Source organism: Cebus imitator, unplaced genomic scaffold (genome assembly GCF_001604975.1).
Source record: "Cebus imitator isolate Cc_AM_T3 unplaced genomic scaffold, Cebus_imitator-1.0 Scaffold136, whole genome shotgun sequence".
In the NCBI taxonomy this organism is placed as follows: Eukaryota; Metazoa; Chordata; class Mammalia; order Primates; family Cebidae; genus Cebus; species Cebus imitator.
The window spans coordinates 504,070-512,169 of record NW_016107451.1 but is presented as its reverse complement, the minus strand read 5'-3'; the positions used below and the strand labels follow the sequence as shown (position 1 = coordinate 512,169).

The following is an 8,100-nucleotide window of genomic DNA, read 5'->3' as shown; positions in this document are numbered from 1 at the left end:
TTTTTTGTATTTTTAGTAGAGACGGGGTTTCACCATGTTGACCAGGATGGTCTCGATCTCTTGACCTCGTGATCCACCCGCCTCGGCCTCCCAAAGTGCTGGGATTACAGGCTTGAGCCGCCGCGCCCGGCTATACTTAATTTTTTTTCAAGCAACATCATCTAAAATGTCCATTATTAAATGTTTCCTTTATGGATATAGTAAGTTCTGTATAAGTCCTTATGAATTATGATTGATAGCATAGATGTCCTAATTCTACTTTTTCCATAGACAAGTATTTATTAGGATAGATCTATCATCCTAGCAACTAACTGAAGGGAAAGTGCATAGAACCGTAACACATCACTTTACATCAAGGTAAGCACATAACAGTTTTCTGTTCAGAAAAACTGTAATCCAGGGAGAAAGTTTTACACCTTCCCCCAAAGAGAGTTTATTATTTTTGAAGAATCACTATAGAAATAAGATTTGATATCAATTTAGTGCACAATTACATAATATAGATTAAAAAATTTTCTAAATATGAGTCTGTGAGCTCAAGGTTTATCGAGGTTAGTGCTACCTATTTGTATGAAATCAGCGTTTATAAACATGTTTCTGATTTCTTTCTGGGCAATTTTGTTTACTTTTAGAGCATTCATTAAAAAAATAAAGAACTGATTTACTCAGCTAATTAAATATTAAGTAGCATGATATCAGACCATGATAAATATTTTAAAAGGTAAAAATGAAAGGATTCTTAGAACAAAGGGATGCTAATTTATTGTATGTTTGTTGACTGTTATTGAACCCAAGCAACAGCACAGACTAAAGCTCTGCCTCATTTTATTGTCCTTTTCTGAAAATCCCAGAAACCTAACACTGGAAAAGACTTTCTGGAGACAATTTGATTTGTCTCTGGCAAATCTTCATGAGGCAAAAACCCAAACCCTTCAAGCAGTTGGCTCATGTTCCCTTTGAACACTTGCAGGGATGGAGACAACCTTTCTTTTTCACCCATTTTGCATTTAACTTTATTTTGGGACAGGGTCTTGCTGTGTCACCCAGGCTGGAGAGCAGTGGTTCGATCTCGGCTCACTGCAGTCTCCACCTCCCAGTCTCAAATGATCCTCCCATCTCAGCCTCCCAATTGGTGGAACCACAGGCGCAAACCACCACGATGGGCTAATTTTTCTACTTTTGTAGAGACAGGGTTTCCCTATGTTGCCCAAGCTGGTCTCAAACTCCTGGGCTCAAGCAATTCTTCCACCTTGGCATCCCAAAGTGCTGGGATTACCAGCTTGAATGACTGATCTCGACCTATTTTTAGAAATGGGGTCCAATCTGCCTAGGCTACGGTATAGGGTGCAGTAGCATGATCATGATTCAACGAAGCCTGGACCTCCTGGGTTCAAGTGATCCTCCTGCCTCTGCTTCCTGAGTCGCTGGGATTCCAGGCACATGCCACCATGCCCAGCTATTTAAAAGTTTTTGTTTTTATTGTTTTTTTTTCTTTTCTTTTTTTTTTTTTTTCGAGTTTTTTTTTTGCTTTGTTACCTAGGCTGGATTGCAGTGGCGCTCTAGGCTCACTGTGACCTCTGCCTCTGGGCTTCAAGTGATTCTCATGCCTCAGTCCTGCAAGTAGCTGGGATTACAGGCGTGCACCACCATGCTCGGCTAATATTTGTATTTTTAGTAGAGATGGAGTTTCACCATATTGGCCAAGCTGGTCTCAAACTCCTGACCTTAGGTGATCTGCCTGTCTGGGCATCTCAAAGTGCTGGGATTACAAGGTGTGAGCCATAGCGCCCAGCTGTTTGTCTTTCCTTCCTTTTTTCTCTTTCTTTCGTTCTTTCTTTCTCTTTCTTTTCTTTTTCTCTTTCATTTATTTATTTATTTTTTAGAGATGGGATCTTGCTTTGTTGTCCCGGCTGGTCTGGATCTCCAGGGCTTAAGCAATCCTCCCGCATGTGCCACCACACTCAGCTAATTTTTAAATTTTTTTTGTAGAGATGAGGTTTCACTATGTTGCACCCGCTGATCTCCAACTCCTTGGCTCAGGCGATCCTTGGCCCCCCTCCCAACCTCCCATTCCTGCCTAGGCCTCCCAAATTGCTGGGATTACAGGGATTAGCAATCTGTGCCTGGCCGAGATAACCTTTCTTGATCAAAGGAAACTTGTTTTGGTATGAAGCAACAGAATGGTTATGAGATATCCATGAGTCCCCAGGAAAGGCGGCAACTCCACTCTAATTCTCACAAAGGCAGGATTATTAGGTCTCTTTGTTTTTGTTTTGTTTGGAGTCTTGCTGGGTGGCATGGCCGACACTAGAGTGCAGTGGAGTGATCTTGGCTCCACTACGACCTCTGCCTCCCAGGCTCGAGCGATTCTCTTGCCTCAGCGTCTAGCTGGGACTACAGGTGCTACAGGCCCGTGCCACAGCACCCGGCGAATTTTTGCATTTTTATTAGAAACGGGGTTTCACCACCTTGGCCAGGCTGATCTCAAACTCCTGACCTCGTGATCCACCTGCCTTGGCCTCTGAAAGTGCTGGGATTACAGGTGTGAGCCCCCGCACCCGGCCTTATTAGGTCTCTTTTATTGAGAAACTGAGGCCAAAGAGAGGTATGGTAATTTACCCTAGGTCGCATTCCTGGCAATTGCGGCGTCCAGGATTTACACCTAAGTTGTCTCTTTCATTAACTCTGCTGCTTCTCAAATGCAGTATATATATATTTACCTACATAAAGTGGAGCAATAAAATCAGTACACATAAGCTTAAGCCCGTTTCAAGAAAAGAGCTTCCTTGGACAATACATATTAATGATGAGATAATCTCATTTGAAACCTCTTATTAAAATAATATCGCATATTGAATTATTCAGAACCCTAAATCTCACTGTTTAAAAATCAAGGGTCACCTGGCGCTGTGGCTCATGCCTGTAATCCCAGACCTCATCTGAGATCAGGGGTTTGAGACTAGCCTGGTCAACATGGTGAAACCCCGTCTCTAATAAAAATACAAAAATTAGCCGAGCGTGGTGGTGCGTGCCTGTAATCCGAACTACTTGGGAGGTTGAGGCAGGAGAATCGCTTGAACTCGGGAGGCGGAGGGTGCAGTGAGCTGAGATTGCGCCGCCACACTCCAGCCTGGGCGACAGAAGAGACTCCGTATCAAAAAAAAAAATAAAAAAATAAAAAAAAAGGGTCTCTATGTGGAATAAATTACGAATCCCCAAGACGACTATGTCATCAATATTTCAATCCAAAATTTAGTAACCTCACACAGACATCCCTCACAGGGATAAAGTTCCAGGCCTTTCTTTGGGCATCCGTTTCCAGATCTGGAGAGACTCTGGTGTGTGTGTGACTAAGGAGAATAGCTGAATCACATCTAAAAGCGAGTCCTCCCAATTAAGAATCTATAATAAAAATTAAGACAATGATAGCATTCCATCTGCCTTTTAACCTCGACAGCTCCTCCTCCCAAGCCAAGCAGCCTACTCCCCTCCCTCATTCCCCCCGCAAACTGGGAAATCATCTCGGAGACCAGAGGCAGAGGGGCGGTAGGTGGCCGGGCCCCGCTGCCTCTCGCGCCTCCCGAGGCTCGCTCCGGACGGTGCCAACGGGTCCCCGCGGTCGGCCGCAGAGTCGCAAAAGCAGGGCGGGGAGGTAAGGAGGGCCAGAGGTCAGAAGGGGCCACAGGTCAGAGGAGGGGCTGGGAAAAAGAAGCCTTCCCAAGGTTACCGAAGCGTGCGGAGCGTGAGAAGCAGCGCCTCGCGCGCAGACTCGCCCGCCGGCCCGTGGGCACAGAGGAGTCGCCCGCCCGCTAGAAGGCAGCGCGGCCCCGACCCGGCCCAGCCCCGCGCATGCGCCGCAGCCCCTCCTCCGATCCCGGCGCCCGCCCCTCCCGCTTCCTGGCGGGTCTGGGGCGGCGGCGGCGGCGGCGGCGGCGGCGGCGCGGTGACGTCAGGGCGTTGGGGCAGCTCCTGTGACAGACGGAGCTGGAGCGGCGGGGCGGCGGCGGAGTCCGGCGGCCGGGAGAGCGAGTGAGCGAGCGGAGGAGCGGCGACCCGGAGGTCTAGGGAGCGAGAAGGAGAAGGAGGGGAGCGCTCGGGCGCGAGCGAGAGAAACCGCGAGCGCCGAGCTTGGGCTCGAGCCCCGGACTGCTGAGGAGCCCGCCTGCTCTGCTCCCCTCCCCTCCCCCTCCCCGGGCCCGGGCCCAGCGCGCCATCCTCCCCCCCTCCTTCCCTCCCTCCCTCCTTCCTCCCTCCCCTCTCCCTCCCCCTCCCCCGCCGGTGGATGGGAGTGAAGGACGGAAGAGGCCCTGCGGAGGCGGCGGTGCAGCGCTCCGGTAAGGCGGCGCGGGTCTGCGCCCTCCTCTCTGTCTCCTCCACCGCGCCCGGGGTGCTGCGGTCCAGGCCCGGCGGCCTGACGATGTGGCTGCGCCGGTCCCCTCCCTCCCATTCTCCCCTCCCCCTGCCGCCGCCGCCGCCTCCTCCTTCTTCTTCTCTCCTCGCTCTCAAAATGGCGGCCGCGACGGCCGTTGAGTGAGAGACCCGGAGGAGGGGGATTGGCCGGGGAGGGCGCTGCCCTCGCTCCTCTCCGCCCGGGCCCGGCCTTGGGGGCTGCCAGCGCCGCTGCGACCCCCCCCGCTGCCCTCCCCATGAAGGGATCGTCCTCCTCCCTCGGTGACTTAGCAAGAAAAGTATTCTTGGGTAGGAAGGGCGTGGGGAGCAGGTCGCTCTCTGATCTCGGGGAAAGGGATCGGCCCCGCTCTCCCCGGCCGCGGAGGCGAGCTCCGCAGTCCCCACCCCACCCTCCGTGGTCAGCTCGGGGACCGGCTCTGCGCCGCGCCGCCGGGGCACCCACCGGGCCTTCCAGGCGTTCCGTCCCCCACCCGTCCTTAGGATGGGGTTGACCAGCGGAGGGTGGCCCACAGTCTCCCTGGCCCCCAGAGCGGCGGTCTGGCCTCAGCACCCGCCGAGGAGTGGCAGCCCTGCCCGCTGAGCAATCCGCAGCATCCACCCACCAAATCTGGCAGGATTTTCTTTCTGCCACCGGCTCCTCGAACGGGAGTTGCCTTTTGATGCTGTTAACATTGAGCTTCGAGGGCCTCTGCCATTCCCCTTCATCTCATCCCTGCCCCTATGGGAAAAGCAGTGCCTGGGCATATTTACGCTCTTTAGCCTCCCGGGTGAGAAAATGCCTTTGAGGTGGTTGGCACATTTTGACTCTGCCCCTCTGAACGTAACAGAGTGCAAAAGGCTTTCAGTATTTAGTAGGAGAGAGCAAGGTACCTTAGGTTTATTTGTTATGCTGCCTTTTTTCAGTGACTTAGCAAGAAACTCCTTGGGACGAGGGCAGGAAATTTTGTTTTGGGGTTTGGGCCCAATTTATGTCAATCTTTTGGTTAAGAAAATACGCCTTTGAACAGGAGGACCAGATTTGTGGTTTCGTTCTCAATGGGCGATGTCATGCCAAGGTCCCCCCTCCGTCTTTCCTTAAGTGGCAGTCCGGACAAATGGAGATATTACTGTGATTCCCACCTCTCCTTTAAGCGCCCAGTCTTTGAGATTCATAACGTTTTAAAGGCCAGACAATTTGTGCCAATCTTGGCAATTCTGTTTTTGTTGGGGGGGGGGGGCGGTAATTTTGTGTGATTTTCTTTTTGAGGCCAGGGCGGAAGAGACAGTGCTTGGGCCTTCCATACCGGTAATAATGTCATCCCTCCCTTTTTGCCACAGTAGTGTTTCTTTTCTTTTCTTTTCTTTTCTTTTCTTTTCTTTTCTTTTCTTTTCTTTCTTTTCTTTTCTTTTCTTTTTTTCTTTCTTTCTTTCTTTTTTTTTTTGCTGCAGCAGGGCTTGATTGCTGCGGGGTCCAGTCTCATAATGAGGAAAATTTCCTTTTGAGCGTGTCATCATGGTGATGTTGAATGTATAGTAAAAGCTTTTACTTAAAAAATTCTGATGCGGTTTTAAGGCATTAGCTAGCTTTTATTCTCTAATGGGTGTCTTTTAGGACACAGTTTCACAAAATAATTGACAGTTGCAAATTGCAGTTTTTAATAAAGCACAAGAGTAATCTGTATTTAGGGTGATTTCTTTCGTGTTCATTAATGATCATTGTTTGGATTGTTCAGAAGGGGGGAATCTCCTAAAAGAAATTTAAGGCTGGTATATATTTTTTAAAAAATCGGAAAGAAACCCAGTTTTTCACATGAAGTACTTCTGTATATGTTGATTTTGATGGAGCAAGCCCTATGTTGGTACCTCCCCCTACTTCCTTTTTAAAAAAAATGGGCTAATATTTGTGGATGCTGTGAACAGCCATTGAGCCGAGAAGACTGGGTGGAGTAAGGGAGCAGAAGCTGTGAAATGCTAGATTGCCCTTTCACAGCGTCTTTCTCTTGCTTAGGTTTTATAAGGTTATTTGATATGAATGGTTGCTACAACTAAGTCATTTTTCTGTAGTAAATTTTAAAATCTAATGTTTTCTACCTTTTTTGCATGATGGGCATTGAATAATTGGAATAAAAAACAGTGTTCCTGCTTTAAAACAGACACTTATTGTCTCTGTATTTGTCCGTGTGTCTGTGTCCATATATATTAATATAAATATATATGGACACAGACACACATATATCTACACTCTTGTTAATGTTTTTTATTGTTCTAGTCATATCAGTATAAATTAATTAATGTCAGAAATATTTGCCAAGAATTAGTAGGAGGTACAGGAATACTGCAAAATTCTAAAAAAAAACTACAGTTTTCTTCTACTTAAAACAGTAAATCTGTTTAAGGTTTTAAAATAATGAACATAAAATATGAGAAAAAAAGGATAAGATAATTTGCATTAAAGGCCCTTTAAACCTTTTTTCTTGTGTTGCCCTTTGAAAGGGACCTTTTTGTGAGATACTGCCATAAGATAGGTCATTTTAATGCCTTGTATCAAGCATTCACATGAGTAGACGTCTTCAAAATAATTTCACATATATGTAGTAAATGTGATTTTGATTAGCCTTATTTTTGTTCTTTTTAATATGATTAGAACATTTTTGTTCTTTTTAATATGATTAGAAAGTAGAAGGGTTAATAACGGTGAGGAAATGAGTAAGGTTGGGAATGATAATTCACTGTATTATGTGTCTGACATGTTCCTGTTCCTACTGTTTGTAGGTATAAAAGCATATTAAGGGTCGGGTGCGGTGGCTCACGCCTGTAATCCCAGCACTTTGGGAGGTCGAGGCAGGCAGATCACCTGAGTTCAGGAGTTGGAGACCAGCCTGACCAATATGGTGAAACCCTGTCTCTACTAAAAACACAAAAAAATTAGCCAGGGGTCGTGGTGTGCACCTGTAGTCTCAGCTATTCAGGAGGCTGAGACAGGAGAATTGCATGAACCCAGGAGGTGGAGGTTGCAGTGAGCCACTGCACTCCAGCCTGGGTCACAGAGTGAGACTCCATCAAAACACACACACACACACACACACACACACACACACACGAGTAGTGATTTTTCAGTAGATTATTAATCAGGAGCTTAAGATAATTTGACTTAGAGCTTCAGAGTTCCAAATGTATGTAGTGTTTCTTGATATATGTTGCAAAATCTTATGCTTACTTTAGAGATTAATTTTTGAAATTCTTTATAGTTCTATATACAACTTAATGGAAGGAATTTTTTAGTACAATTATTTGTTGCCTATTTTTCCAGATAAAATATCTCCAAAGAGATTTTGAGATGTTTCTGGGAAGGAAATTCAGTGTGATAATTTTTGGTGTTCTAGATGTTCATCCATGTCTCATTGTCTTTTTTTTTGAGACAGAGTCTTGCTCTGTCACCCAGGCTGGAGTGATCTTGGCTCACTGCAATCTCTGCCGCCTGGGTTCAAGTGATTCTTCTGCCTCAGCCTCCCGGGTAGTTGGGTTTATGAGTGCCTGCTGCCACAGCCAGATAATTTTTGTATTTTTAGTAGAGGCAGGGTTTCACCATCTTGACCAGGCTGGTCTCGAACCACTGACCTTGTGATCTGTTCACCTTGGCCTCCCAAAGTGTGAGCCATTGCACCTGGCTCTATTTTCTTTTTTTTTTTTTTTTTTTTGAGACGGAGTTTC

The 8,100-nt window shown here is 47.1% G+C and overlaps 1 protein-coding gene across 1 annotated transcript in view; it reads left to right on the top strand.

Annotated features, from left to right (window-relative positions):
- The first annotated feature begins 3,922 nt into the window (after positions 1–3,922).
- The window catches only part of PAFAH1B1 (platelet activating factor acetylhydrolase 1b regulatory subunit 1), a 107,811-nt gene continuing 103,633 nt past the window's right edge, over positions 3,923–8,100 (top strand). Inside the window, exon 1 of the mRNA XM_017541623.2 lies at positions 3,923–4,334. The gene's annotated coding sequence lies outside the window, so the exon portion shown is untranslated. The remainder of the gene's footprint in view (positions 4,335–8,100) is intronic.